At 37.0% G+C, this 20,853-nt stretch overlaps 1 long non-coding RNA gene across 2 annotated transcripts in view; it reads left to right on the forward strand.

The window, feature by feature from the left end:
• Nucleotides 1–322: 322 nt before the first annotated feature.
• The window catches only part of LOC129644063 (uncharacterized), a 39,126-nt gene continuing 18,595 nt past the window's right edge, over nucleotides 323–20,853 (forward strand). For both annotated transcript variants that reach the window (XR_008710721.1, XR_008710722.1), the window contains exon 1: nucleotides 323–501. This is a non-coding gene — a long non-coding RNA (uncharacterized LOC129644063). The remainder of the gene's footprint in view (nucleotides 502–20,853) is intronic.

Below are 20,853 nucleotides of genomic sequence, written 5' to 3' on the forward strand. Positions count from 1 at the left end.
ATCTTGAACAACATTTGGCTCAAGAAGAGATACAAAACCTAAATAATGCTTTAAAGAATTTGAATCAAGTATAAATAAACTCTTCCCACAAAGAAAAAAAAAAAAAACTACAGGTCCAGATAACTTTATGAGTAAGTTTACCATGCAGTCACTAAAGGAACAGTTCCAGATTGCTCTGGACTGAGTCATGTCCCCTCAAATTTTGTATGTTGAAGCTGCACCCCCAATGTGATAGAGTCTAGAGATGGGACCTTAGGGTGGTGATTAGGTTTAGATGAAGTAATGAGGGTTAAGCCCTAATGATGGGATTGTATACTCTGGATTATGATGAGTTTATTCACCAGAGAGCTCTCTCTTGGTCTTTCTCTCTCTCTTGCTCTCTCCTCTTTCTCTTTCTGATGTGAGGACACAGTGAGAAGGTGGCCATCTGCAAGCCAGAAAAGCAGACTTCACCCTATTTCAACACTGCACTCTGATCTCAGATGCTCAGCCTCAGAAATGGTGAGAAAATTAATGTCTGTTGTTTAAGCCACCCAGTCTATGGTATTTGTTATGGAAATTCAGGCAGACTAAGATGTAGACTTAGACAAATTCTTTCAGAGATTAGAGAAACATGTTATATTCCAGTTCTTTTTATAATCAACTTGATAACAAACCTGAAGGGCAGCATGAGAAAAGAAAATTAAAAGCCATTTTCAAATCTTACTTTGAATACAAAAATGTTTTTTAAGTTATTAAACCAAATCTATCAATATTCAAACAGAATAATATATTATGACCAACTGACTTTATCCTATAATGAAGTGTTGGCTTAACACTTTAAAAAAAAATCAAATAATGTAATTCACTACTACATCAACAAATAAAAGGAGATAAACATAAGCTCAGTAGATGTAGAGAAAGCACTGATAGAATGTAAAGCCCATTGATGATAAGAATTTGTGCCACAAATTCTAGGAACAAAGGTGAGCTTTCTTAGCCTGGTAAGGGATATTTACAGAAAAAGAAATAAAACATAGTGAACATTATATTAAATGGTGAAGCTTTGGAAATTTTCCCTTTGAGTTGAGGGTAAAAGTTAAAATATCTGCAATCAGAATATCTATCCAACATTTTAAAGGAGACCCTAGCCCACAGTACAAAAAGGAAAGAAAATAGTCAGGTCAGTCTTAAAAAGAAAAAAAAAATGTTAACAGATGATAAAAATTAGCATATAGAAAATCCAAAATATTCTATAAGTTAATTATTAGCATTAATTAAAGAGTTTAGTAAAGTTGTTAGATTTTAATCAAATAGGAAGTAAATTCAATTTTATCTACCAGGAACAGATATAGAATAAAATGTACAAATGATTCCATTTAAAACAATAAAAATATCAGATATCTAGGAATAAATTAAATAAAAATTATTATAAAACCTCTATCAATGTACCATAGCTTTCTTATCCATTCATCTGCTGATGGACATCTAGAAGCAACCTAGATGTCCATCAGCAGATGAATGGATAAGAAAGCTATGGTACATATACACAATGGAGTATTATTCAGCCATTAAAAAGAATACATTTGAATCAGTTCTAATGAGGTGGATGAAACTGGAGCCTATTATACAGAGTGAAGTAAGCCAGAAAGAAAAACACCAATACAGTATACTAACGCATATATATGGAATTTAGAAAGATGGTAACAATAACCCTGTGTACGAGACAGCAAAAGAGACACTGATGTATAGAACAGTCTTATGGACTCTGTGGGAGAGGGAGAGGGTGGGAAGATTGGGGAGAATGGCATTGAAACATGTAAAATATCATGTATGAAATGAGTTGCCAGTCCAGGTTCGATGCACAATACTGGATGCTTGGGGCTGGTGCACTGGGACGACCCAGAGGGATGGAATGGGGAGGGAGGAGGGAGGAGGGTTCAGGATGGGGAACACATGTATACCTGTGGTGGATTAATTTTGATATTTGGCAAATCTAATACAGTTATGTAAAGTTTAAAAATAAAATAAAATTAAAAAAAAATAAATAAAATAAAACCTCTATCAAAAAATTACCAAAAAATTATCAAACTTTTTGAGAAACAGTGAAGATATAGATATGGTCTTCCTGGGTGGCACAATAGCAAAGAATCTGCCTACCAATGCAGAAGACACAGGAGACAAGGTTCAATCCCTGGTCAATTCCAGGAGTCAGGAAGATCCCCTGGAGAAGGAAATGGCAACCCACTCCAATATTCTTCCCTGGAAAATTCCATGGACAGAGGAGCCTGGAGGGGTACAGTCCATGAGGTTGCAAAGAGTTGGACATGACTGAGCAACTGAGCATTCACAGGAAGATATAGTTATGGCACAGAGTGATTATATCATAAAATGTTCCTACTAATAGTGATGATGATGATGATCTAACACATATATGGAACACTTTATTGAGTTGCTCAGCTACCAGCATTTCCTCAGACTAAAATAGTGAAAAAGAGTTCAGAGTAGGAGGAGATATTTATATCACAATTAAAAGAAAAAGGCCTAAAATCCTACATAACAATAAGAAAATACAATTTTTTTTAAATGAGCAAGAATTAACAGGCACCCGTCAAAAGAAAAAAACTCAAATGGAAAATAAAAATGTGCAAAGGGGTTTAATCAAATTAAAAATTGGAAACACCCATTAAAATTAAATGAAATACAATTATTCCACCATATTGACAAAATGTTTTAAGTCTTTAATACTAAAAGAATTTGCAATGTCTGGGAATTCTCATATATTATAATGGGAATATAAAGTATTGATAGTATACCACACTGGAAAACTGTTTACTGCTATCTACTCCAGTTACAGATACTATATCTTATGATTCAGAAATTCTATTCCTGGTTTTATATGTGTGTGTGTGTGTGTGTGTGTGTGCGTGTGTAACAATAATTTTATAGGGAAAAACGGCCAAGGAGAAAATGCACAATGGAATATTTACATTTAAAAGAAATATGGAACTTCTGCTTCTGTTAATGGTTAAGTAATTTGGAATCACTATTTCACTAAAAATAACTTAAAAACTAGATCTCATATTTTATAAATCTTTTAAAAACATTAAATAGCTAACAATATATTAGGCAATGACCAGCCCTAGATTCAGAGAAGTAATTCTGGTCCTTGGATTGTCTTTACCTGTAAAGTACTTGTCATTCCTAAAAGGTATGAAATTAGCTAAGCTGCTTTTTGGTGACACTGAGAACTAGACACAATAGTTAGAGTTTAGGGCTCACAAAAGGTAGATATTTTGATAAACTAACTCACACTTAGGCTGGAACTCAAAGAGTTGCACTTTAATAACTGCATTGGAAATAAGTTAGTTCTACAATGGATTGCTGCCTAGCTTCAAGTAATTTCTGCGTTGCAGAATATACCAAACTCTGAATTTGAATTAAGGTGATCGTGTGCTGCTGCTGCTGCTGCTAAGTCGCTTCAGTCATGTCCAACTCTCTGCGACCCCATAGACGGCAGCCCACCAGGCTCCCCCGTCCCTGGGATTCTCCAGGCAAGAACACTGGAGTGGGTAGCCATTTCCTTCTCCAGTGCATGAAAGTGAAAAGTGAAAGTGAAGTCCTCAGTCTTGTCCAACTCTTAGCGACCCCAAGGACTGCAGCCTACGAGGCTCTTCCATCCTAGTACTCCCAAATGCCAAGAAAAAGCAAAGAAAATCCTTTTTGGAGGAAGATATAAACCAGAACTATTTTCTACAAATAGATTTTCAAATACAATGACCAACACAAAATTGAAGATAATCAGACACATGTGAAGCCATAAAACTATTGGATTGGCATACCTATTGTTCTTGTCATCTGTAAAACTAAAGGGAAACTCAATGAAAAAAAGATTATAAAAGTGGATCATAAGTCTTTCTGGTAGCTTGATTTATTCCAAAAAGTTCAATACTATTGTCAAGAAAACCACAAAGAATAGCATCCAAAGCCTCCAGACAGAATACTTAGTGGCTTCAAATAATGGTCTGTTTTTCAGTTATGTATCCACATTAAATAAGTTTGAAATATATCATTATCATTACATTTCCATCATAAAAACCTTCAGTCTTTGTTTCCAAGTAAAATCAAGCTTCAACTGAGAACATATAGTTTTCCAACTGAAGCAAGAACTTTTCCTTTACATTTCAAAGAAACTACAATGAAATCAAAAGCTCACATGAAGAGGACGTCCCTGGTGGTCCAGTGGCTAAGATTCCAAGCTCCCAATGCAAGGGGCCCAGGTTCAATCCCTGATTAGGGAAATAGATCCCACATGCTGCAGTTAAAGATCCTGAATGATCCTGCATGCTGCAAATAAGAGATCCTGCATACTGCAACTAGCAACTAAGACCCAGCACAGCCAAATAAATTTTGTTTTTAAGTTCACAAGAATATTCTGTATATAATTGAAATCAATAGTTGCTTAATAAAAGTTTTACAGAATCATATTTTCCCCTTCACTTTAAAAGATAATAAGATATATATACTTAGCATGGAATTAATTAGCAGTTATGATTCTATGGTTAATATTGTGATTTTAGCTAAAGTGTAATCACAATTCATTTTACTTTATAAAGACTTCCATGGTGGCTCAGAAGTTAAGAATTCACCTTCAATGCAAGAGACTCGGGTTCAATCTCTAGGTCAATAAGACCCATGGAGAAGGGAATGGCAACCCACTCCAATATTCTTGCCTAGAGAATTCCATGGACAGAGGAGTCTGGTAAGCCTCAGTCCATGGGGTCTCAAAGAGTTGGACAGGACTGAGCAATTAACACTTTCACACTTTCACTTTATAAGTTATATTATGATCTATGGAAATAGCACATAAAGTAAAACCGTTTATAAGTTTCTACAGTAAGCTATTTTATTAAAAAAAAAAAAAAAAAGAAAAAGGAATAAAGAGGAAAAGAGAGACAGAGATCAAAAGAGCCCTGATAGTTTATTCTCTAAAAGCGACTGTAACTAAAAGAAAGTCATTCCTTAGACAAGAAGCTTGACCCAATTTCAACTTTTGTTAATTTAGCCCATTCAAATTACATGTCAATTAATCAACTGAGTTTTTACAAATCATTAAAAAATTTTTGCTAATTAACTAACAAATGCCAATAAGAGGAATCACTGATTAAGAAAGTACTGAAGTTCTTACATGTTTATATCATTCCACTCATATGACAGTAAACTTCCTTCCAACTCAAGGTCTTTGTTTATAAAGGCCTGTTGTTTTAGTCCCACCATTCAAGTTTCTATGTTACCTTATTTTCATGCAAAGCTCACTGTCTTTACACCAAGGATATATCCTAAATAATGCAATCTGTTTATTAATAGAAAGAAGTACTATGGTATAAATAGAGTAAGGTATATTAAAACTTTCTAAATTTTTTCACAAGCTACTATGCAAAAGTTTTATTTCCTCATGGGCAACTACCTTAAACTGACTAATTTTCATTTTGGAGTAGAATTTCTCAATAAATTTAGCAGTAAAATAAAAAAGCACCCCACTCCAGTACTCTTGCCTGGAAAATCCCATGGATGGAGGAGCCTGGTAGGCTGCAATCCACGGGGTCTGTCAGAGTCGGACACGACTGAGCGACTTCATTTTCACTTTGATGCATTGGAGAAGGAAATGGTAACCCAATCCAGTATTCTTGCTTGGAGAATCCCAGGGACAGGGGAACCTGGTGGGCTGCCGTCTATGGTGTCGCACAGAGATGGACACAACTAAAGCGACTTAGCAGGAGCAGCAGCAGCAGCAAAATAAAAAAAGATAAAGAGAGATCTAAGAGTTAATTAAATATATCTTTGTTTCTTTTTTCCTAAAAAAGAAATTTATCTAGCATGGCTGAACTCAGAATTCTTTGTCTACTCATGAAAATTTTTATAATTTACAACTTAGAAGTGAATTGCATTCATGTTGAATGATAGCTACTGTTACACTGCATTGTAGGTTTCATTTAGTCACACGATGAAATAATTTAAGGAAAGAATTTGAGAATTATGATGCTACTTTCTGCTATGTTTAGGCATTTCTTTTTTTCCCACAAGATAATAAACAAGTGTTTAATTTTGAAGCTTGCAGAGATACAACTACTGAAAGATCTTGAGCTCAAAATGAGGGAAATTCACAACTTTCATTTTGCTACAACTTGTTCATAGTTTCCTGTAATTTATTACTATGATCCCTGTTTTAAAACTTAAGCACTCAGTCAGAGACAACCTCTGTTTATAACTTTATTTATCATATAAGGATCCTTCAAAAACTAAATTCAATACATCAATAACTCAAAGTATTTACCCTTTTGTTTATGAAAAATAAATTCCCAAGATAAAAGTATGAGTAAACAATTTGAAAAATAAAGTACTTTGCTTTCAATATGAATAGATCTTTACTGAGGGAGGACATTGTAGTAATGAAAACATAATTGTATCTGTTACTTTAGGAAATGAAACAAAGCAATAAACTAAATTTCATAAAAGCTAAAGCAAAAAAAAAAAATTCTAGTTGTAGTCTATTAGTTTCCCATACAACACTATCTGTACTTAAATCATTACCTGAACAAATGCCATACAAGTAGCAATGTTTGCAACTTAACTTACCTTTTACATCACTTGAGAGTTGGATGTAATTTTTTAAATCCTATACAAATTTTATAAATCAAATAGCTTGCCTAATCAACATTCCCATGGAAACACTGACAGCTAGGGAGTATAGGTTGGAGGGGGGACAGATGTAGTGAGAGGAAGTGAAGTGTCTTAATTTTGTTGAAATTTAATTTTGTTAATGTAGAAAATAAAGTATATATATATATATATATATATATAATTTAAGAAGGTTTTATTTTACAAAATTAAAATAAGTTTTCTGGATTTTAAAATATATATCATTATACAGTTCAAACAGAAAAGTATGACAAAGATATTAAACATTACCTATAATCCCATTACCAAAGAAGATTCACCCAACATTTTGGGGAACATGATCCTAAACATCCAGCAATACATATAAATGTAATTTTAATTGGCTTAATCTAAATGCTGCATTTAATACACATAACTCACACAAAAACATTTTGTAGAGGGTTTTTCTCATCAATAAATATAAATATAAAATACCATTTTTAGTAATCAAAGCTTTCTGGTACATGAATACACAACAATTTATTTGACTATTAATGGATATTCGTTATTTTTCACCAACTATGGTGTTGCTGTTAAATCATCTTTGTATACATGTCTGGTCATTTCCTGAGAATAAATTTCAACAAGTGAATTTGCTAGATCAAATTGTGCACAAAAGTTAAATTTTATACAGATTGTCAGAAAGATTGCACTAATTTATGCACTCGGCTGCTCTGGAGAGTACACAGGCTAATTACAATGTTGGGTTGGTTTCTGCCATACATCAACATGTATATACATATATTCCCTCCCTTTGAACCTCCATCCCAACTCCCACCCCATCCACTCCTCTAGGTTATCACAGAGCTCCAATTTGAGTTTCCTGAGTCATACAGCAATTCCCACTATCTGTTTTACATATGGTAGTGTATGTTTCCATGCTACTCCCTCTATTCGTCCCATCCTCTCCTTCTTACCTACCCACCCTATGTCCATAAGTCTGTTCTCTATGTTTGTGTCTCCACTGCTGCCTTGAAAATAGGTTCATTAGTACCATCTTTCTAGATTCCATATATATGTGTTAATATCCAATATTTGTTTTTTTCATATTTTGCTTTATCCTTGTCAATCCCAGATCTTTAAAATATTTATCTTAATGTTCTTCTCTAGAACTAATGGTCAACATTTTTTATTAATTTTATTTTTTTCTTTTATAAAAAAGTTAATCATCTTTTCATATGCATACTATCCATCTGCATTTCTTCGCCTGAAGTCCTAAAATGAACTTTTTGGTGCACATTTTGCCTAGGCAATTCTGATATTTAATTTTTTAAATATACTACAGAAATGGCACACAAATCTGCCCTTAATGGAATAACACAACTGTATTGCCAGTGAAACATATGGCTAGACCATAGTTGCATCTGACTGCTCTACAAACTCTGTTTTGAACCAGTTACTTACAAATTAGCTTATTTCATTTACACTTCTTCACCACTAACTTGACAGGCAATTTTTAAAGAGAAGAAATGTGTGACTCTATTTTCAAGTTGTTGGTTGTTTTTTTTTTGAAGTATTTCACAATTGAAGCATCTCCCTCCGTATTTCTTTAGAGGACTTTAACTACATTTTCATTTACAATGTCATAGAGTTAACTCTTGTGTAAGTTTCTTGCTTTCATGAGTACTATTATAGCCAACATGACAGTGTCTCCAAAGCCACACTGATGTCTTTTCATCTATCTCAAGCTGGAGCCAGAGACACCAAAAAGATATATATTCTCTTCATGCCATCTGGGCAATCTTCAGCAGTGCTCCCCCTCACCTAGCTATGTGCACTTCTGGGAATTCTAAAAACCTCTTTCCTCCCTAGCACAGATGTTCTCTTGCTTCAAGACCTGAAATAACAATGTACCAGTCATTCTCTGAGGCTTCCCAGGTGGCACTAGTGGTAAAGAACAAGCCTACCAATGCAGGAGACATAGGAGATGCAGGTTAGATCCCTGGATCAGGAGGATCCCCTGGAGGAGGGCATGGTAACCCACTCCAGTATTCTTGCCCGGAGAATCCCATGGATAGACGAGCCTGACGGGCTACAGTAGTCCTTAGGGTTGCAAAGAGTCGCACACGACTGAAGCAACCTAGCACGCACATACACAGTCACTCTCCAGATCAGGTCCTGATAGTTCCTGGATGTCTTCTACTTAACTAATACATAGAATTTTTTATATACCTTTTAAATGGTAACAACTATTTATAGTTAGGTTTTTTTAACTACTAACTTCATCTGTTTTAGCTTCAACCATTTAAAAATAATTCTGCCTCATCCAAGAAGTGAACAAAGTGAGTGCATCCCCCTGGGGCAGAGCCCTGCACAACTTCTGTTGTTACGCTCCCTCTTCCTACATCAGACAGAAGCCAGACTCTCAGCCTCTTCTCTACATTTCCAAAGATACTGCTTCTGGAAAGCCCTGAGAAAATCAGAATTCACAGAGGAAAATCCCATTCGCCTGCTATTGTTGTTTGTGTCAGTACCTTAAGGCTCTAACCCTGGGCTCAATTGCCTCCTGGGGATCCTTTGTTACAGGGGGGAAAAAACATGTAGAATAGTCTTCTCAGTTTCCAAAATCCCATTTTAACTAGAACATGCCTGTTTTAGCAGACATCTCTTTCTGAAACAAAGCAAATGCTATTTCAAAGTTTGCCTCCTGTTCACCTCCCTTATGAAAAGAGAGGAAAAAAGATTCACTTATTGTATATATTCTGTTAAAATGTAGTGTTTAAAATCCATACCTTCTTTTTGTTGGCCTTGTCTACATACTTATATTGAGATAAATATCTAACTTGATTGGATTTATTATACTCTCAATTTGGAAAGCTAAAGTACAATTGAGGAGTGTATATTAAGGATTCTACTTTTTTTCATTGCCAGGAAGAGAAATCTTACATGGAAAATAAGTTGGATAATAAAATTGTGCATAAGTAATTTCCCTCAAGACAGAAATAAACTTTAAAAATTGATTACATAACTAAAATCAACTTAAATATAAAAATCAATTAACTTGGACTTTTCACTGAATTGTCTGGCTGCTTCATGAGAAATGATGCCCTAGAGATATAAGCAAAGAATAGTCTTTTTTTTTTTTTTAATAGTATGAAAAAAGCTTGATTTCTGAGTTCTTACTTCCAAGAACTGAATGTTCATTTTGACTTTATAGAATGCTGTACTGGGTCTGTTTATTCATGTGACTGAGTTTAATTGCTAATTCAGTGTTGTTTCTGGGGTACTTTAAATTCAGTAATGAAGACTCACATAATGAAGTATTATGTAGACTAATTAATGAATATATAATACCACATAATGCCACATAAAGTTATTGCAAATGCCAACTGCTATCATCATACATGTCAGACTTAATTTTGTTTCTGAATCCACTGAGCTGGGTCCCTGATTTCTATCTCCACTACTTCATTTGATATGGCAACCACCTCCAGTTCTTCCCTAGTTGCTCAGCATAGGAACATTTTATTTAGCAGAAAATCAGAGAGACAAACTAGATTTTAAATCAGGAAAATCATATATTTCATTTCAATGATGGTTCTACCATTTACAAACTCTCTGATTTTGCCTAACCCATTTGAAAATCAGTGTCATGAGTTTTTAAATGAGAACCGTAATATTCTTCTACTCAATACATATTATCTGAGTGTATGTCACAGTTTCACTCCTGCTCTAGGCACTGGGGGATACAACACAGTATAGTCCCTCTTTCAATAAGGAATCAAGTGACTGGTAGACTAATCTTGACAGATATGCACAATATTTGCATCCATATGGGCTTGTTCCCTCAAATCTGAGGAATAAGGAGTGTTACTTAAGTACAATTTAGTTTCACTGACTTGGAAGTATTTTCTTTCCAGATATCTCTCTCTTACCAAGCCTGGCCATTAAATGAGTTCTGATACATCCAAAATGTGACTCTACCCTCCAAGTACACAACTGCATCATAAATCATTCAGATACGTGTCAGAAGCTCTGAATGGAATTTTAAAGAAGAAATTTAGAACTGTCCAGAGCCAATGGTACTATCAACTATGTGCTAGGTATTATGCCAGTTTCTCTATAAACAATATTAAATTTAATCTTCCCCACAATGTTATGAGTTGATCCTTTACTATGCTGCCATGGTAAATGGTTCTTGTCTTCAACATAGCACTTAATATACACTGTGAAGTGAAGTGTTAGTCACTCAGTCACACCCGACTCTTTGTGACTCCCTGGACTGTAGCTGCCAGGCTCCTCTGTCCATGGGATTTTCCAGGCAAGAATACTGGAGTGGGTTGCCATTCCCTTCTCCAGGAGATCTTCCCAACCCAGCAACTGAACTTGGGGCTCCTGTATTACAGGCAGATTGTTTACTGTCTGAAGAATTCTTTACTGAATTAAAGATTTTACTTCCCCACCGGGGAAGCCCCTACTTCCCATTAAATTCCTTGAAACAGGAGCTGTGTTGCGTGCACTGTTGCATCCCCAGCATCTAGAGAAGGGGGAAGGAACATGACATATCATCTGCAAATAGTTGTTGAATGGAAGAATACTATGATCCTCATTTAAAAACTCATGATGCTGAGTTTCAAATATGTTAAGTTCAGTCACTCAGTCGTGTCTAACTCTCTGCAACCCCATGAATCAAAGCATGCCAGGCCTCCCTGTCCATCAGCAACTCCTGGAGTTCACTCAAACTCACATCCATAGAGTCGGTGATGCCATCCAGCCATCTCATCCTCTGTCATCCCCTTCTCCTCCTGCCCCAATCCCTCCCAACATCAGGGTCTTTTCCAATGAGTCAACTCTTCGCATGAGGTGACCAAAGTATTGGAGTTTCAGCTTTAGCATCAGTCCTTCCAATGAACACACAGAACTTATCTCCATTAGGATGGACTGGTTGTATCTCCTTGCAGTCCAAGGGACTCTCAAGAGTCTTCTCCAACACCACAGTTCAAAAGCATCAATTCTTTGGCACTCAGATTTCTTCACAGTCCAACTCTCACATCCATACATGACCACTGGAAAAACCATAGCCTTGACTAGACGAACCTTTGTTGGCAAAGTATTGTCTCTGCTTTTCAATATGCTATCTAGGTTGGTCATAACTTTCCTCCCAAGGAGTAAGTGTCTTTTAAATTCATGGCTGCAATCACCATCTGCAGTGATTTTGAAGCCCAAAAAATAAAGTCTGACACTGTTTCCACTGTTTCCCCATCTATTTGCCATGAAGTGATGGGACCAGATGCCATGATCTTCATTTTCTGAATGTTGAGCTTTAAGCCAACTTTTTCACTCTCCTCTTTCACTTTCATCAAGAGGCTTTTTAATTCCTCTTCACTTTCTGCCATAAGGGTGGTGTCATCTGCATAGCTGAGGTTACTGATATTTCTCCTGGCAATCTTGATTCCAGCTTGTGCTTCTTCCAGTCCAGCATTTCTCATGATGTACTCTGCATATAAGTTAAATAAGCAGGGTGACAATATACAGCCTTGATGTACTCCTTTTCCTATTTGGAACCAGTCTGTTGTTCCATGTCCAGTTCTAACTGTTGCTTCCTGACCTGCATACAGGGTTTCTCAAGAGGCAAGTCAGGTGGTCTGGTATTCCCATCTCTTTCAGAATTTTCCACAGTTTATTGTGATCCACACAGTGAAAGGTTTTGGCATAGTCAATAAAGCAGAAATAGATGTTTTTTTGGAACTCTCTTGCTTTTTCGATGATCCAGCAGATGTTGGCAATTTGATCTTTGGTTCCTCTGCCTTTTCTAAAACCAGCTTGAACATCTGGAAGCTCATGGTTGGAGAAGGCTGACAGAATATGGTCCACTGGAGAAGGGAATGACAAATCACTTCAGTATTCTTGCCTTGAGAACCCCATGAATAGCATGAAAAGGCAAAATGATAGGATACTGAAAGGAGAACTCCCCAGGTCAGTAGGTGCCCAACATGCTACTGGAGATCAGTGGAGAAATAACTCCAGAAAGAATGAAGGGACGGAGCCAAAGCAAAAACAATACTCAGTTGTGGATGTGACTGGTGATAGAAGCAAGGTGCAATGCTGTAGAGAGAAATATTGCATAGGAACCTGGAATGTCAGGTCCATGAATCAAGGCAAATTGGAAGTGGTCAAACAGGAGATGGCAAGAGTGAATGTTGACATTCTAGGAATCAGCAAACTAAAATGGACTGGAATGGGTGAATTTAACTCAGATGATCATTATATCTACTACTGGGAAATGATAGGGAAACAGTGGAAACAGTGTCAGACTTTATTTTTGGGGGCTCCAAAATCACTGCAGATGGTGACTGCAGCCATGAAATTAAAAGACGCTTACTCCTTGGAAGGACAGTTATGACCAACCTAGAGAGCATGTTCAAAAGCAGAGACATTACTTTGCCAACAAAGGTTCGTCTAGTCAAGGCTATGGTTTTTCCAGTGGTCATGTATGGATGTGAGAGTTGTACTGTGAAGAAGGCTGAGCACCGAAGAATTGATGCTTTTGAACTGTGGTGTTGGAGAAGACTCTTGAGAGTCCCTTGGACTTCAAGGAGATTCAACCAGTCCATTCTGAAGGAGATCAGCCCTGGGATTTCTTTGGAAGGAATGATGCTAAAGCTGAAACTCCAGTACTTTGGCCACCTCATGCGAAGAGTTGACTCATTGGAAAAGACTCTGATGCTGGGAGGGATTGGGGGCAGGAGGAGAAGGGGATGACAGAGGATGAAATGGCTGGATGGCATCACTGACTTGATGGATGTGAGTCTCAGTGAACTCAGGGAGTTGGTGATGGACAGGGAGGCCTGGCGTGCTGCGATTCATGGGGTCACAAAGAGTCGATCACGACTGAGTGACTGATCTGATCTGATCTTATCTGTGGACAGGAATCCCTTAGAAGAAATGGAGTAGCCCATCATGGTCAACAAAAGAGTCCGAAATGCAGTACTTGAATGCAACCTCAAAACGACAGAATGATCTCTATTCGTTTCCAAGGCAAACCATTCAATATCACAGTAATCCAAGTCTATGCCCAACCAGTAATGCTGAAGAAGCTGAAGTTGAATGGTTCTATGAAGACCTACAAGACCTTTTAGAACTAACACCCACAAAAGATGTCCTTTTCATTATAGCAGACTGGAATGCAAAAGTAGGAAGTCAAGAAACACCTGGAGTAACAGGCAAATTTGGCCTTGGAATACAGAATGAAGCAGGGCAAGGGCTAATAGAGTTTTGCCAAGAGAACGCACTGGCCATAAAAAAGACTCTTCCAACAATACAAAAGAAGACTCTACACATGGACATCACTAGATGGTCAATACTGAAATCAGATCGATTATATTCTTTGCAGCCATAGATGGAGAAGCTCTATACAGTCAGCAAAAAGAAGACTGGGAGCTGACTGTGGCTCAGATCATGAACTCCTTATTGCCAAATTCAGACTTAAATTGAAGAAAGTGGGGAAAACCACTAGACCATTCAGGTATGACCTAGATCAAATCTCTTATACAGTGGAAGTGAGAAATAGATTTAAGGAACTAGATGTGATAGACAGAGTGCCTGATGAACTATGGATGGAGGTTCGTGACATTGTACAGGAGACAGGGATCAAGACCATCCCCATGGAAAAGAAATGTAAAAAAGCAACATGGCTGTCTGAGGAGGCCTTACATATAGCTATGAAAAGAAGAGAAGCGAAAAGCAAAGGAGAAAAGGAAAGATATAAGCATCTGAATGCAGAGTTCCAAAGAATAGTAAGGAGAGGTAAGAAAGCCTTCCTCAACAATCAATGCAAAGAAATGAAAACAACAGAATGGGAAAGACTAGAGATCTCTTCAAGAAAATTAGAGATACCAAGGGAACATTTCATGCAACGATGGGCTCGATAAAGGACAGAAATGGTATGGAACTAACAGAAGCAGAAGATATTAAGAAGAGGTGTCAAGAATACACAGAAAAACTATTCAAAAAAGATCTTCACAACCCAGATAATCACGATGGTGTGATCACTGACCTAGAGCCAGACATCCTGGAATGTGAAGTCAAGTGGGCCTTAGAAAGCATCACTAAGAACAAAGCTAATGGAGGTGATGGAATTCCAGTTGAGCTATTTCAAATCCTGGAAGGTGACGCTGTGAAAGTGCTGCACTCAATATGCCAGCAAATTTGGAAAACTCAGCAATGGCCACAGGACTGGAAAAGGTCAAATATGTTAGGCATGATCAAAGAGTTAATACATGGTAGAAAGAAAGAAAGAAGGAGCTAGTCGCTTCCAACTCTTTGCAAACCCATGTACTATAGCCCAGCAGGCTCCTCTGTCCATGGGATTTCCCAGGCAAGAATACTGGAGTGGGGTGCCTTTCCTTTCTTCGGGGGATCTTCCTGACCCAAGGATTGAACCCAGGTCTCCTGCCTTGTAGACTGATTATTTACTGTGTAAGCCACCAGGGAAGCCCTGGTAAATAGCAGAACTATCACTTAAATTAAATATCTGGGTTATTTTTTCCTTATTCAAGATCCATCTTGTCTCTGATATCTACTAAACAGAGGTTTCTGTAGTAGAAGTTATGCTAGACCCATGGACCACTGATATAAACTAATCGAAGTAGTGAAAACAGAATTAGTTATTGAGTATTATGGCTAATTCAATAATGAGGATTCCATTTAGGGTGCAACCAACACTCTCCTATATTGCTATGGAAATACAAAATGGTACAACTCCTCTGGAAAACATTTGGCAGTTTCTTATAAAGTTAAGTAGACACTTACCTTATGACCTAGCAATGCCACTCATATTTTCTCAGATGAAATGAAAACCTGCATTTATTTAAAAACCTGAACATGAATGTTTATACCAATTCTATTCACAATCACCAAAAACTGAAACAACCCAAATATTCTTCGGTTGCACAATGGTTAAACAAACTGAGCTATATTCCTACAATGGAATACCACTCAGGAATAAAAAGGAACAATCTACTAAAAACATACAACACCATGGGCAGATCTCAAAGGCACTATACAATATGAAAGAAGTCAAACTCAAAGGGCTACATACATATAGCTCCATTTATATGACATTCTGGAAGAGAGAATATGACAGAAGAGGTAACCAGAAAGAAATCATCAGGGCCAGAGTGGGGGGGTGGGTTGACTATAACTTGGTATAAGAAAATTTGGGGGAGTGGTAGAACCATATATTGCTTATGATGATGGTTATGTGATTGTATACATTTGCTGGTTATCACAGTACTGTACAAAAAGAAAGGTCCATTTTACTGTACTTCTTAACTTAAAAAGAGCAAAAAGTCAAGAGAAGCAAAAAATAATAATTAGGTGCACAATTACCATAAAACCCAGCAATTTCACTCCTAGGTATTTACCCAAGAAAAACAAATATCTATGTCCCCAAAACACTGTTATAAGGAATGTTTAGAAGAATTAAAAATAATAAAATTGGGCCAGGGAGAGAAGGAAGATAGGGTTGGTATCTAATTCTCATTTCTCATATGGGGAGACAATTGATATTGCAAGCTGATAAATCAAGAAATCATAGGTACTTGCACATTATTTGATATTAATAGAGCTAAATAAAAGAAGAGCTTAAACAGAAGCAATTAAAATTGTTTCCTCTAGGGAATGAGATTGAAGCCAGGGAAGTGTGGGGCAGAAAACAAGTACCTTTTTATTATGTATTCTTTTTTTTTAAGTTAAAATTAGTTTTTCGAGTTTTATTAAAAACAACTGACATATATCACAGTATAAGGAGGATATCACAGTGGTTCAATTTACATATATGTATTCTTTATTATTTGATTTTCTCATCTGGTCAATATGTCACTTCACTTAAAAATCTTAAAGTTAAGAAAATTTAATATGTTTCTCAAGTGTATCATCAAATTAGTACTTTTTTCAAGCTAAATCTCATCAGTAAACCAAATCTGATGACATTTTTTTTAAATAAGTAAAATCATGCATATTAGATTTTCCCCTGAACCTGAGAAATATATTGGATCACAATTATTTATGAGTGTCTCTGTGCATTTAAACTTGTACTAGGCACCATAGAGTGGAGAAATGATAGAGTCAGAGGTAATCCCTTCAAGAGGCTCACTTCCTGGAAAACAAAACATTTTAAGCAATTTTAAGAATGCTTGCCAAGCAACATTCTCAACCAAGGTGATTGATGTCAATGAAGAACAAACTTCCTCTTAACCTGGAAGGTTGATAAGGCAAGTTTCTTTTCCCATCCAAACAAGCCAAGACCAGAAGAGAAAGAAAATAGTTTCCAGGTGAGAATACTCTTAGGGAGTTTTATATGACACAAAGGAAAGCAGAACACATTTATTTTCCATTCCTCCCAGCTGTTCTAATGTTATAAAGTGCTGCTGTCCTACCCATATACATCTGCTTACAGAATGGCATCTGCAGATGATTGCCTCCAGGTGTGTGCCTGAAGGAAGCTCCTGAAAGTCAATGCAAACTGGAACCTGGCCTCCGGAGCAGATGCTGGTCTGCAGAAACCTGCAGACCTGTGCAGATATATTTTGAGAAATAAAGTTGAAATCAAGTTTTGAAAACCAGAGATAGCATAAATTAAGAACTTGGGAAATTATTTTTAGGACATTTTATATATACATATTGAGAACATTTTTTTTGTATAAAGCTGCTGTGTGGTCCATAAATAAAACCAGTGGGTTCTCACAGGAAGGAAATCCAAAAAGAGGGTCTATATGGGTACAGAGAGCTGATTCACTTTGCTGTACAGTAGAAAGTAACACAACATTGTAAAGCAACTATATTCCAATAAAAATTAATCTACAAAACAATGACAACAACAAAAAATCTTGGGGTTCTATTTTTTTCTCAAAGATGAAACAGTCTGCCATTTATGCCAGACATTTTCTATTTGCTATGACACCTTGTCTGGATGCAAAGAACTTAAGAGATTCCAAAGAAGCAAAATCCTTCTAAGATGAAGCAACTACAGAAAATTCAAAGACTGAATGATAGGGATCACGACAAAGTATTTTCCAGTAGGGTACCCTTAATTAAAAAAGAAAAAACTTGTTAAAAATAGGAAGAAATATACAAATATCATATTTACAAACACTTGAGTCAGTTTATTTCTTGAAAAATATTTCTCCAAAGAGCATTCCTGAAATGGCCCAGATTTAGCTGGAGAGAAGTGGAAAAGATGATTAAGTTTTCTATTAAACAGATGAATGACAATTTATTTGTGTATCCTGGTTGTCCCCATGAGGGTGCTCTTGTACTATCGTTCTGTTCTGTAACATGTTCTAGAAGAGTTAATTAATCAAAAATCACAGTGGTAGTCAAAGCCTCACTTCGTTGCAGAATATTAATTATATGTATATATACTCATGGCCATGCACATTTTTTTAAAGAATGATAGCAAGCTACCAGAAAAGAATACAGATATGTTTCTGGTTCTATGCTTCTTCCCTTACAGGCTTTAAGGTATTTTGAATATTCAGTTCCAGATACTATTTGTTCTTTCATTTATTTATTTATTGTTGAGTGTGAATTTTGCTAGTAGTAGCAGGAAAAAAATTCAAAACTAAACAGAGGCTGACCCTGACCTCAAAAATCTTAGGATCAGGGACTTCACTGGTGGTCACGTGGTTAAGACTCCATGCTCCCAATGCAGGGGGCCCAGGCTCAATACCTGATCAGGGAACTAGATCCCACATGTTGCAGTTAAAGATTCCATGTGCCACAAATAAGACCTGTCACAGCCAAATAAATAAATAAAAATACTTAAAAATTTTAGGGTCAGAATACAGATGACAAAACATGTAGAAAATCCACAATGGGGGAAGGAGAGAATGGGACAAATGGAGAAAGTAGCATAGACTCATATATACTACCATGTGTGAAATATATAGCTGATGAGAAGTTGTATAACACAGAGAGCCCAGCCAAGCACTCTGTAATGTTCTAGAGGAGTGGGGGCGGGAGGCAAAAAGGAGGCTCAAGAGGGAGGTGATATATATAATTACAGGTGATTTGCATTGTTGTGCAGCAGAAACCACCACAACATTGTAAAACAATTGTCTTTCAATAAAAAGGAAATTAAAAAAAAAAGAAAACTCACAATGTAAGTTAAAATACAAATAAAAAAGATTCTGATGAAATATTAAAGGATAATGACTGGAGATGTTATTTCCAGTTAGAAGAAGCCACAGGTATCACAGAGAAGGTATCATTTAGCCTAGATCTTAAATATGGGTGGGATCTGGGAAGATGAATGAGGAATGACATGATATAATAAAAGAATAACATGATATACAGAAGGAAAAAGTTTGATATGTAATTCCAAGTTTTGTTTTATTTGCAAAACTAAAATAAGCAGAAATAGTACAATACCATAATCTACATGATAATTAATCATTGGCACAAGAGATAACTCACATAAATGTTCTCTGAAGTCTAATTTGTTTAATTGAAGGAGCAGTTTGCTTATATGCAGCATTATATTAGTTGCTGTGGTTTAGTCACCAAGTTATGCCCGACTCTTCTGTGACCCCATGGACTGTAGCCCACCAGGCTCCTCTGTACATGGGGATTCTACAGGCAAGAACACTGGAGTGGGTTGCCCTGCCCTTCTCCAGAGGATCTTCCTGACCCAGGGATCGAAACCATGTCTCCTGCACTGGCAAACAGATTCTTTATCACTGAGCCACCAGGGAAGCCCACATTATATTAGAGGTCCTGCTGCTGCTGCTGCTAAGTCGCTTCAGTCATGTCCGACTCTGTGCGACACCAGGCTCCGCCGTCCCTGGGATTCTCCAGGCAAGAACACTGGAGTGGGTTGCCATTTCCTTCTCCAATGCATGAAAGTGAAAAGTGAAAATGAAAGTGAAGTCGCTCAGTCGTGTCCGACCCTCAGCGACTCCATGGACTGCACCCTACCAGGCTCCTGCGTCCATGGGATTTTCCAGACAAGAGTACTGGAGTGGGGTGCCATTGCCTTCTCCTAGCTAACATAATAAGAGAAGAAATAAGGGCTGTGAGATTGAAAGAAAAATTAAAGAGTCATTATTCACATCTGATATAATCTTCCATTTGGAAAATGCAAAAGTAACTACAGAACAACATACAAAAATTAATAATGTCTTTTATAATAGCAAAAACTAAAGAGCAGGAGTAATAAAATTTGGAGTAGTTCTAATAATTCAAATATGTTAAGTACTATATTCTAGGCTTGTATTATCTCAATCACTCTTCACAACAACTGTATTTTAAAAAGTGCTATTATCATTCCCAAATTAGAGCTAAATAAATGGAGACACACACAGTAGGTAGTAGAACCACGATTTGAACTCAGGCATTTGGATTGGGAATCCGGACTTCTTAACCCCTATCTACTCTGCACTAAGGGAAAATTCTACTAACAAGACTGGCATAATCCATAATGTTGTCAAGAAAAAATCTAACAAAAGAAGAATGAGGCCTGTACAGAAAAAATTATCAAATTTTAAGGAAAGAAAAGTGAAAATGTTAGTTGCTCAGTCATGTCTGAATCTTTGTGGCCCCATGGACTGTAGCCCACCAGCTCCTCTGTCCATAGGATTCTCCACACAAGAATAATGGAGTGGGTAGCCACTCCCTTCTCCAGGGGATCTTTCTGACCCAGGGAATAAACCTGGGTCTTCTTGCCTGGAGAATCCCAGGGACGGGGGAGCCTGGTGGGCTGCCGTCTCTGGGGTCGCACAGAGTCGGACACGACTGAAGCGACTTAGCAGCAGCAGCAGCAGCCTGCATTGCCGACAGATTCTTTACCATTCGAGCCACCAGGGAAGCCCCAAGGAAGCACATTAGAAAGCCTTTAAAAACTGGAGAGATATACAATGTTCAGCGTTGAAGAGATTCAATAGCATGAAGATGTTATTCTCCATAAATGATTTAGGGATTCAATGCAAATCCCATCAAGACACTAAGTTTTAACTTCAGAAAGTGAAAGTCTCTCAGTCTGTCCAACTCTTTGCAACCCCATGGACATGGAATTCTTCAGGTCAGAACACTGGAGTGGGTAACCATTCCCTTCTCTAGGAGATCTTCCCAACCTAGGGATTGAACACAGGTCTCCTGCATTGCAAGCGAGTTCTTTACCAGCTAAGCCATCAGGAAATCCTAAAATTCATATGAAAA

The sequence above is a fragment of the Bubalus kerabau genome, chromosome 2 (assembly GCF_029407905.1).
Source record: "Bubalus kerabau isolate K-KA32 ecotype Philippines breed swamp buffalo chromosome 2, PCC_UOA_SB_1v2, whole genome shotgun sequence".
NCBI classification, from domain to species: domain Eukaryota; kingdom Metazoa; phylum Chordata; class Mammalia; order Artiodactyla; family Bovidae; genus Bubalus; species Bubalus kerabau.